Source organism: Budorcas taxicolor, chromosome 6 (genome assembly GCF_023091745.1).
Source record: "Budorcas taxicolor isolate Tak-1 chromosome 6, Takin1.1, whole genome shotgun sequence".
Classification (NCBI taxonomy): Eukaryota; Metazoa; Chordata; class Mammalia; order Artiodactyla; family Bovidae; genus Budorcas; species Budorcas taxicolor.
The window spans coordinates 49,777,860-49,790,040 of record NC_068915.1 but is presented as its reverse complement, the minus strand read 5'-3'; positions in this window follow the sequence as shown (position 1 = coordinate 49,790,040).

The window sequence follows — 12,181 nt, the reverse complement described above, 5'->3', positions numbered from 1 at the left end:
GGGGAATTGGAGGATCAGAGAACAGTCCATAACCAGCCCTTTGAAACAAGGCAATTTTGTCTGCCAAAGCAGACCTGTAAAGGAGATCTGGTGAAAAGATTATGGAAGGCTACTGTCTACACGTTTGATGGGCCTGAGTTCTTGGTCAGCAAGATTTTCACTTGGGAAGATGAGGTGGGTCTGGAGCCAAAAAGAGCAAGAACTAGCTAGAATCCACCAGTATGTCTTTATTTGTTGCTGACAGCCTATAAAATAACAGCTTTTAGAAATACTGCTTTACTTTCACCTACCAGAACTTATAAAAGATAGTTTCTTGTTTGGACCAATTAACAAAAGATCACATAGTATAGGAGATTCTAGTAAACAATTTTGGCTTAGCAAAGATGACAATTTCAAAAAGTTGTGCAAGTCAATTTTCCTGTACTTTATTTATTCTTCAAATGTTTGATTTTGCTTCAGTAACTTAATGGGACTTATATGTGAATATATACTGAAAATAATAATAATAAAATTATCATTGTTTCCAAAATAATTGTGACAGCATATTTTGAAATGGTACCCCTAAACAAATCAACCTGTGAAAATAAATGTTTCTGTGTGCTTAGTTGCGTCCAACTCTTTGAGACTCCGTGGATGGTAGCCCACCAACCTCCTCTGTCCATGGAATTCTCCAGGTAAGAACACTGGAGTGAATAGCCATTCCCTTCTCCAGGGGATGTTTCCAACCCGGGATCAAACCCAAGTCTCCTGAATTGCAGGAGGATTCTCTACTGTCTGAGTCACCAGCAAAGCCCCAAAATAGAGGTTTCTTACTCTAGTGTGTGCTTAATTTGTGATGTCTCTACCTGCTTGTTCTACAGTCTATGAATATAGATTTCAAATTTATACAGTATACACATATGAAATTTTAAAAATTTAATAATGATCTGTTAACTCAATCTTTACTGGTGACTTCTAAGATATGTTAATTATTTAATATCAGTGACATTTACACACAAAGAGCTAGATAGCTTACAAATTCTGTTACCTTGAATTCTGAAGTGTATATACCACCAAGAAAAGTATGCACATAGCTTTGAATCTTTTGTGATAGCTTCTCTGATAAAATTACTTGAAAGAAAATTCAGCACTGAGATTTTAATTCAGTTTAATTAAATTTTAATTTAATTAAAGACAATTTAGAGTTGATTTTTTAAGTTATTATTTTTAATATTTATTTATTTCAATTTTAGCTATTGAACACTGAAAACCAAAATACATTAAATCCAGTAATTTTGACTTCTGGCCAAAAACACATAGGAAGTGACCATAAAAAATGCTAACATTATTCTTTGTAGATTTTTAAGGTTCTGTGGAAAAAACTTTCTAAATTATATCTCTTGATCTTATCATTCGATAGATTCAAAAAAGAAAAATACCCAAATAAAATAAGGAAAATTATATAGATTATAAGTAAAGTATTTATATAATTTACTAAGCTCTTCACATGCTTATTTTATTTTATTATTGTTTTTTGTAGCACAGCTACTTACCCCAACTACTGTAGTACATGTTTTACCAATTGTGCACACATTTCTATGATTCAGAAGTATACAAATTTGATTATTGTGTGTTCAAAATTCATTTTTGGAAGAGCATGTTTGCAAACCTGATCATAACTAAAGCAACTGAAAAAATTAGAAATTCATTTCCAACAAAAATCAAAGAGATAATTCCAATCAAATCTATGACTCTATTAAAAAAAAAAGAAAAAAGAAGGTTTTAAACAAAACTGGGCTAGGCCTTGGGATGGATGGACATGGCACACAAATGAATATTTAAACCACAGTGCCTAAAATTTGGAGTATGTGGTCTTAAGATAGTTAAATACACATAATCAGTAATTACAGAATACAGTAGGTATTTGATAATGATTGTCTTAAAGGAAAGGCAGTGAAGACATTATTTATGTAGCTTTATCAGATACAAGGAGATCAGAACAATGATATTGGTCTTAAACTTAGGAGATTTTATATTATAGCAAATAGTAGTAAAGAGGGATATGTGGATTTAGTGTGTTTCATGTATGTGTGTGTACACTCACACACATGTATGCGCATTGTGGGAAAGGATGTGTTATTTGCAGAATGAGTTCATTTAGTTAATACTAAATGATTGGAACATAGATCCCAAGTCACCTAGAGTTTTTACTACTAATAGTTATGAGTAAAAACACTGACAAAATAACTACAAATTACACAAATTTTCACATCTCTAAATCAAAATTTTTTTTTAATTTTTTCAAGTTATTTTTACTCTCAATTAAGGGGAATAACAGATCATGTCTTTTACAGTGAAGGAATAAAGAGGATTCATGATGTGACCTTTCATTGAAACATGAAATTTGCCTTCTTTAAGGTCCTCAAAAATGAGTTATTCTACCCTGATCAAAAATGGTCCTCTGGGCATTGACTTATATGAGATAATGTAATAGGATTTCACATTCTGTAATTGAGACTATATATTCATCTAATGATTCCAGATTTATTAAAAAAATTAAAAGACCTCAGTGCTCAAATCTCAGTCTCCTGCGTGATTATTCATACCTCTCATTTGATCAGTGATTCTAAAATGACAACTCAAATCAAAGTGAATTTTCATATTATGTTTACACCATTAGTGAAAATCTAATTAAATATCTAATAATTAAAGCAGCTCCTTCAAGGAAAGTTAATACATTGGAGGATGTCTGTATGCGATTATTCAGTGGGAATCATCTTCATTGTCATTCTTCAATAAGACTGAATTATATATTTATTTATTTTTAAATTTGGGAGAAATAATCCATTTCTTGGTACAAGAATGTCACTTTCTTTTAGTTATACATTATTATATTAATGACAACTATGACTCATGCACTATGTCACCCAGCCAAACTGGGTAAAGCTTTTTAGGAAGTTTTACCAAACTCAGTAAAATTTTTAGAATGCTTAATATGTGTTAGGTTCTGTGCTGAAGTCAGTAATATATAGAGTGTTAATACACAGATCTTTTGGTCCAAAGGTCATTTTTTAAAAAAATTATTAACCATTATAATTTATTTAAGCCTCTAAGTTTTAGTGGAAAGTTTTGAGTGGAATTCAGAAAGGTGATAAGGTGATAACTATGTGTTATTGTATATATTAGAAGACTCTTTGGAATCATATTTCTGTGTAAGATGTGTATTTATCTTCTCCTCATCTTTGGGCTTGAACATATGATGTGGGCCCATTGGCTATCAACAGATGTGATGTGATGCAAGCCTGGGCTTGAAATGTGTGTATGCACTCAGCTTTCTCTCTTGCATTCTGCCTCTACCATGAGGACATGCTGAGCAGCCTGACTGGTCTCAAAAAGCCAGTGAATGGCATTTAGTGTAAACCTCAACTAAACACATGACCATGAACTAAATCTAACTGGGGCCAACGGAGTTCAGCAGAACCAGATGAATGGATCAGCATTTTGAGGTAGAACCCCAGCTGAACAATTGACATGTTAGTAAGAATAAATCCTTATCTTTAACAGATGCATAGTTGATGGACACAAATTAATCTGCTTTGCATTATTAGTGATTGTAAAACAGATCCTTTATTTTTTAGGTCTTGCATTTTGAAATGTGTATTTACAAGAGTGTAAATATGTGTTCTCTGTCTTAAGGAAATATTAATGTAGGGTGTGGGTTTTATTATCATTTAATCATGATGGAAGAACCAGGTGATAAAAGCGGAAATACAGTAAAGATATTAATGGTATAAATATAATAAGATGAATAATTCTATTCATATGAATAATTCTATAATAATTTTATTATATAAATGTAATAATATGAATAATTCTATCCATGACAGTTTCCTAAATGATCATAAAGTGACTGGCAAGTTGTTCTTCTCAGAAGGCTCTAAGGCCCCACTGTGGTTAGTCAGTTTCCATAAACATGGAAGATAGTGATGGAGTTGTTTCTTAATTAAAAAAAAAAAACAAACTATGTCTATATGTATGGGTAATTAGTTAGAGTTTTAATTGTGTTTTTTTTAAGTTGGCTCCAAACATGGCTATTAGGCAACATTAATATAGAAATTCAAGGTGACTAAAAGAGAGAAACATACACTAGAGTTAAATTTAACATACAATTATTAACTCCTAAAAATAAAATACATTTACCTTTTTATATTATATATTTCTAGTGCTTCCAACTGAATGGACATGAATTTGAGCAAACTCTGGGAGATAGTGGAGTAACTAGAGGAGACTGGCATGCTGCAGTCCATGGGGTCACAAAGAGTTGGACATGACTTAGCAACTGAACAACAACAGTGTAATAGCACTGTCTTATATGATGTTGGTACATGATGCATGTTAAGTGATTAAAGCAATGATCCCACATAAATTTACTCCTAATAAAAAAGGTCCTTCTCATCTTACCTGAAGGTCAGTGATGGCACCAGTAGGTACAATAGTAGAATTTGATAAAATATTGGCTTACTCAGTGCCAAATGTGTCCAGTTTTTTTTTTTTTTTTTGTAATTTTTAAATTTCTTTTTACTTCACAATATTGTATTGGTTCTGCCACACATCAACATGAATCCGCCACAGGCGTACACATGTTCCCCATCCTGAATCCCCATCCCACCTTCCTCCGTGTACCATCCCTCCGAGTCATCCCAGTGCACCAGCCCCAGGCATCTTGCATTGAACCTAGACTGGCGATTTGTTTCTTATATGATATTATACATGTTTCAGTGCCATTCCCCCAAATCGTCCCACCCTCTCCCTCTCCCTTTCTAACATTATACACAAAAATAAACTCAAAATGTATTAAAGATCTAAACGTAAGACCAGAAACTATAAAACTCTTAGAGGAGAACATAGGCAAAACACTCTCCATCATAAATCACAGCAGGATCCTCTATGACCCACCTCCAAGAATACTAGAAATAAAAGCAAAAATAAACAAATGGGACCTAATTAAAATTAAAAGCTTCTGCACAACAAAGGAAATTATAAGCAAGGTGAAAAGACAGCCTTCAGAATGGGAGAAAATAATAGCAAATGAAGCAACTGACAAACAACTAATTTCAAAAATATACAAGCAACTCCTGCAGCTCAATTCCAGAAAAATAAACGACTCAATCAAAAAATGGGCCAAAGAACTAAACAGACATTTCTCCAAAGAAGACATACAGATGGCTAACAAACACATGAAAAGATGCTCAACATCACTCATTATCAGAGAAATGCAAATCAAAACCACAATGAGGTACCATTTCACGCCAGTCAGAATGGCTGCGATCCAAAAGTCTACAAGCAATAAATGCTGGAGAGGGTGTGGAGAAAAGGGAAGCCTCTTACACTGTTGGTGGGAATGCAAACTAGCACAGCCACTATGGAGAACAATGTGGAGATTCCTTCATGTTTTATGTTGAGGTTACAGATTCAATTTAAGGATGGCTCAGAGGTTAAAGCATCGGCCCGCAATGCGGGAGACCTGGGTTCGATCCCTGGATTGGAAAGATCCCCTGGAGTAGGAAATGGCAAACCACTCCAGTGTTCTTGCCTGGAGAATCCCATGGATGGGGGAGCCTGGTAGGCTACAGTCCACGGGGTCGCAAAGAGTCAGACACGACTGAGCGACTTCAGTTCACTTCACTTCACTTCATGATCTTGACAAATTTTCAGAGTAAGACAGTTAGAGTAAAGGGAAATAGCTCAATCATATCTCAATGAATATATTGAAAATAATTGTTAGCTAATGCTGTGCTGGGTGAACTGTTAGAGGACACTGTCATTTATGCCTTCATCCAGAAAAATAGAATATCATTGGGAACAGTGTGTATAAAAATTAAATTCCAAGGGAAAAAAAGAAATTGTTGGAGGTTGGAGATGTTCCCAGAAGAAAAGACCACTTTATGTGATTCCTTATTTGAAGTATTAGCCCAGAGTCTGAGCAAACTACAGTAGCTCAGATTTACTGTACCTTCATTTTTATTGGCAGTACAAAGCTGAATGAAGTCTTGTTTTGTTATAGGAAAAAAATTAAAAACTTGTAGCATGGATATTAATGCCCCTAGTTTTCTTTAATTATACTCCAACTTTTACCCCTGAAGGGAAAGCCAGATGGTTTTGTATTGTTTACCTAGGGAAGCCATGATCAAAAAATTCCTATTAATGCCCTGACTGTGGTAAATGGTCTATAAATAATTCAAAGTTTCATCGATTTTACAATATCCACACTGACCAGAAAGTCCATAAATTAATTGATGTATAATATACTTAAGCCAGAATTCCAATCTTCATGAGTATCAATGATTTTCTAAAAGGAGTTTGAACTAGTAGGAAAAGTTTATCTATATTTAGTATCTTTCCTCTAGAAAATTCCAAGTCCACAGGAATAGTATAAAAAGAAATCACAGGAAAGGTGATGTAACTATTTTTCTGGGGTAGAGGTTTTGTGGGACTCCCCTTGAACCACAAGATGTTGAACTTCTGCAGCAGTATGTTCCCAAGTCTTTTTCTGCGAAATCATTTTGAGGGAGTAGCACACGAAAAGAGAAGAATTTTCAAATACATAACTTCTCCCAAATTTTGTGCCATAGTATCTGCAGATTTACCTGAATCCTTATGTATTATTTCTCTCTTTTAACCAGTGCTCTATACTTAGCCCTCCTGGATCTTATTTCTTTAACTCCCTTATTCACCTTTCATCACAGATATACCTTCTTTGCAGAACATCATCATGCCCTCTGCTTTATTATATCATTTGAATCACTATTTTTAGGTGCACACTTCTACCCAAAAACAAGAGATAGAAATAGAAATAAGAATAAGTAGAAAGAGATATTGCTCTCAGTTGTCTCTCTGTTTCTCTTTGTCTCTGTCTTTCTCTCTCTCTCATATATGACACAAATAAATCTCTATATAGATTGATGATAAACTCTTTATTTGTCTATATGCAGTCATCCTTCAGTATCCAAGGGGTACTAATATCAGGAACTCTGTGAACACTCAAATGAATGGATGCTCCAGTCTCATAAAAAATGGCACAGCATTTGCATATATCCTATACATTTCCTCTCATATGCCTTAAATCATCTCTAGGTTAATTAAGATACCTAATACAATGTATATGCTATGCGAATAGTTGCCTAAGCATGGTGCATTCATATTTTGCTTTTTGGAACCTTCTGGAATACTTTTTCAAATATTTTCAATCTGCAGATATAAAACTTCCTGATGGATCAATTGATTGATAGATATTATAGATAGATCTCTAGAGATAAAGAAGAGAGAAAAGAGGGGAGAGAGAGAATGGAAAAGGGAGAAAGAAAGTGAAAGAGAGAAGGAGAGAAGAGAAAGCAGAAAAGAAAACAGGAAAGACATATGTAATGGTCAATGATATATGGTAGTGAGAAAAGAAGGGGCAGACAGGTAGATGCAAGCCTAGATTCAGTTCAGTTCAGTTCAGTCGCTCAGTCGTGTCCGACTCAGCGACCCCATGAACTGCAGCATGCCAGGCCTCCCTGTCCATCACCAACTCCCGGAATTCACTCAGACTCACGTCCATCGAGTCAGGGATGCCATCCAGCCATCTCATCCTCGGTCGTCCCCTTCTCCTCCTGCCCCCAATCCCTCCCAGCATCAGAGTCTTTTCCAATGAGTCAACTCATCGCATGAGGTGGCCAAAGTACTGGAGTTTCAGCTTTAGCATCATTCCTTCCAAAGAAATCCCAGGGCTGGTCTCCTTCAGAATGGACTGGTTGGATCTCCTTGCAGTACATGGGACTCTCAAGAGTCTTCTCCAACACCGCAGTTCAAAAACATCAATTCTTCAGTGCTCAGCCTTCTTCACAGTCCAACTCTCACATCCATACATGACAACTGGAAAAACCATAGCCTTGACTAGATGGACCTTAGTCAGCAAAGTAATGTCTCTGCTTTTGAATATGCTATCTAGGTTGGTCATAACTTTTCTTCCAAGGAGTAAGTGTCTTTTAATTTCATGGCTGTAGTCACCATCTGCAGTGATTTTGGAGCCCAAAAAATAAAGCCTAGATTGTATACATGCAAATAGAAGTCTAGAATTTAGGGCCAATATTAAGGATAGAAATCTGGAAGAAGATGAGGTAAATAGTCTTCAAAAGCAAACTACTGTGACTAATGCCTGAAGTTGAAAACAAAATACAACTTTGTCTGTGTGGGAAGAATATCCCTTCTTTCACATAAAAGCACATGGCTACATTATTAATTTTAGCCCCTACTGTAAATAGAATGCTTCCTGGGATGAACTCAAATGAGAAAAACATGGCAAAAAGATATAAAAATATCTTGGGATAGTTTAAAATAATAATTGATGAAATAGATTTATAACCTTCAAAGACATACCCTCTGATGCACCTGCTACATATGGTAGACGTAGATGGACCTCCTATAACAGGGAGAAAATGGATCAGTACAAATGGACATTGTCAAAGTAAATAGTACATTCAATAAATAGTTACATTCAAAGTAAACAGTTCCATTCAATAATAATAAAATTCAAGAACCAGACTAGACTGTACTGTTCCTATACTCAAAGCCCTTCATTTATCATTGTGTCCTTTTATTAAGTCACTTAACATGTACTTACTGAAGTTCACTGTATGAAAAACACAATGCAATATGTTAGGAATGCAAATATGAATAAAACTTATCCCTGAACTAATGTAACTTACATCGTGGTAAGGAAAACAGACAAGAAAGGGGTGACTACAAAACTTTCATGAATGCAAGAACTGGGTACACACAAAGTATTGTGGAGATGTGAAAGCTAGGAGCATAATTAAGCATGAAAGGTCAAGGAATGTATCTTAGTCAGGATGAGAGTTAAGATGAATTTTAAAGACTCTGTAAGAGTTCACCAAGAAGAAGTGAAGAGGTAATAATAGCATGAATTTAACCTAGAATGATTATGCAACTCACTCATCTCAAATACAACTAAATATTTGAACTTCTGGTCCAGCATTATGTCCTTTATACCACAATTATGTAGCAAATTTAAACAGCATGGGTAATTAATGCAGCTATTGAATTAAATAAATTAATAATAAAACCACCAGTAGGTCAGTATAAATTTTTAGTTTTCTCATTCTGCATGCGAGACACATGATAAACTCTTTTCTCTTTTGTGCAATTCTTTTTCCTCTCTCCCCTCCACCATTCTCCCTGATATTCCAATCCAATTGTTCCTTCACCACTTTGTGCCTCAAGAGACAACCTTGAAAGAAGCTAGCCTCTGAGGAGACAACTTAATAGAGCAAAGAGTAAGTGTTCTCCCCAACTAGGGGAGCAGTGAATGACATTGTGCTATAGGTGTGCACTATTATCTTGACCTAAGCATCTACAAAATGTCAAGGACCCTTTCATGTCCTTGTGTGGATCCATCAAGCCTGTCAGGCCAATAGAGAGCTCTTTGGGCTATTATATTTCAAAAACAAGAAGCCATTATCTGCCATATTTTGACCTGGAAATGTTTGCTTGATATTTAAAGATCCGGGCACCAACTATGTTTCATTCACTGACCCACTCTGCAGTATGGCGTGTCTTTTCACAAATGTGAACACCATTTTCTTTTCTGTAAAATGAAGTTGGATTAGGTAATCTCTACTTTTCCTTCTATGTGCTGACATTTTGTGTTTCTATGATCTTATAATAGTAATATTAAGTTTCTATACATTTTATAATATGTATAATATATTGTTATTATTTTGTAATATATTTAACATAAAATACAAACTTACTTTTAAAGCATTTAAACATTTCTTAATAATCAAGGATTACTAAGTGGAGGTCTATGGATCACACTTCAGTGAGACTTTATAATTATATTGAAAACTGTTGTGAGTATGTTTATGTGTATGTATGTGTGTATATGTATATATATTCATATATAAACAGCTATGAACCCCTTCCACAGCTAATAGAGGGGTCTATAGCTATCCTCAGACTCTGATATTGGATCTGTGATTGCCTCTACTTATATATTTATTCCACTTCCCCTCCCATCTCTCCAGCCCTCCATGCCCACCCCCCACCGACACACACAAATTATGAACCAATATTATAGTGTGTCTACTATGATTTTATTTTTAGAGGTTGTATTTCAAAGTCCAACTAGGAAAGCAGAAAGCAGTCTGTCATTTCAACCTGAGGGAATTCAATGAGGTAAATTCTTCACACAGCTCATAAGAGAGCTGAGAAGCCCACAAGGAAAAGCAAAGCAGTCTGTGGGTTACATACAGGCCATAGAAGCCACTGAAACCACCAGGCTGGAAAGCCAAAGAGAAGAAGCAGTGTAACCAGAGCCCAGGAGATGGAAGCGCCCACCCAAGGCTGGAATCCAAGGGGTCTTTGTAGTGGTAACTGAAGCCACAGAAGAGGTGCAGCTGCAGACAGTGCCTGCAGACCTGAAGACAGCAGTCAGTCCTGTGGTACCACAGAACAAGAAAACAGAACAGGGTGGCTTTAATTGTAAAGAAGGCAGGGAAATTTGAATTAACTCAAAACACAGAAATTACTTTCATATCTAAGCCTCTTGCTCTTTTCCTTAGTTCTCATAATGATATTACAACATTTCTACAATTTATGCAGGCTCCAAAACTTAAGTTTTCCTTGATTTTTTCCCCTTTCCCTTCTCCCCCAAATATAATCATTCATTTTAATTATATATCTCAATATTTTTCAGCAGTTAAAAATTTAAAATGTATCTTCTTTTAATCCATACTTGTATTTGGTGTTTAACTCTAGTTCCTGACACAGAGCTTCCAAATCCCTTGAGATTTCCTGGGTGATAAGAACATCTTTGTTTTAATGAGGTGACTCTAGGTGAGCTTCACCTTCCAGACAGGGGTAAAATGTTGGAAAAAGATTTAATAACTGATTATGTGTGTATGATGGAGTCTTCACTAATATTCCTAAAATACAGAGGTTGGAGAGCTTCAGTTGGTGAATACACCAGTGTACTTAGAGGGTGGCACTCTCCAACCCCTTGGGGACAGAGATCTTGCCCTTGAGACCATTATGGATCTTACCCTAGGTGTCTCTTCATTTGGCTATTCATTTGCATCTTTAAGATATCCTGTGTAATAAACTGAAAATTTTAAGTAAACTATTTTTCCGTGTTCTGTGATATACTCTATAGCAAATTATTGAATGTGAGTAGGGGGTTATAGAAATATGCAATTTTTCTCCAAGCCTGGTAGAACTTGTGGGTAAGATGAGGACTTAACTATTTGTGATTGAAATTTAACTATCTTGTGAGACTGAAATTTTAACCTTTGGAGTCTGCCCTAACATGTCTAAATTCTTATTCATCTTTGAAGATCAGATCAGCTTCAACTCCTTGTCATTGTGTTACCCCTTAGTTGTTTATGCTTAATTATTAATTCTATTTGTCTTCTGAGTGCATGCAAGCCTGAACTTTCTGCCCTTTAATGGCTAGGGAGAGTTCTGTGGGTTATGTCCACAAAGGAGATTGTGTTTTCTGTGTCAGATTGTTTAGTAATGTTTCAACAATTTCCACAGTTTTATTTCTTTTTCTTTTTGGCTATGACAGGCAATGGTGCTAAGAACAGATTAGCACTGTCAACACTGACAGCTTACTGTTGTCAGCCTGGGTCCTGGGGTTGGAATGAAAGCAGGAGAATCCCAGCTGGCCCGCAGGGAGAGTGAGAGTCTTCATTGTTTTATATAACTGAGTTTTTAAGTAGTTTGTTACCATACTACAGCCTAACTTAACAAGATTATTTATTTTATTGTATATCTTTTGAACTGTGGTGTTGGAGAAGACTCTAGAGAGTCCCTTGGACTGCAAGGAGAGCAAACCAGTCCATCCTAAAGGAGATCAGTCCTGGGTGTTCATTGGAAGGACTGATTTGAAGCTGAAACTCCAATACTTTGGGCAACTGATGCGAAGAGCTGACTCATTGGAAAAGACTTTGATGCTGGGAGGGATTGAGGGCAGGAGGAGAAGGGGACAACAGAGGATGAGATGGCTAGATGGCATCACAGACTCGATGGACATGAGTTTGAGTAAACCCTGAGAGTTGGTGATGGACAAGGAGGCCTGGAGTGCTGCAGTTTATGGGGTCGCAGAGTCGGACATGACTGAGTGACTGAACTGAACTGAACT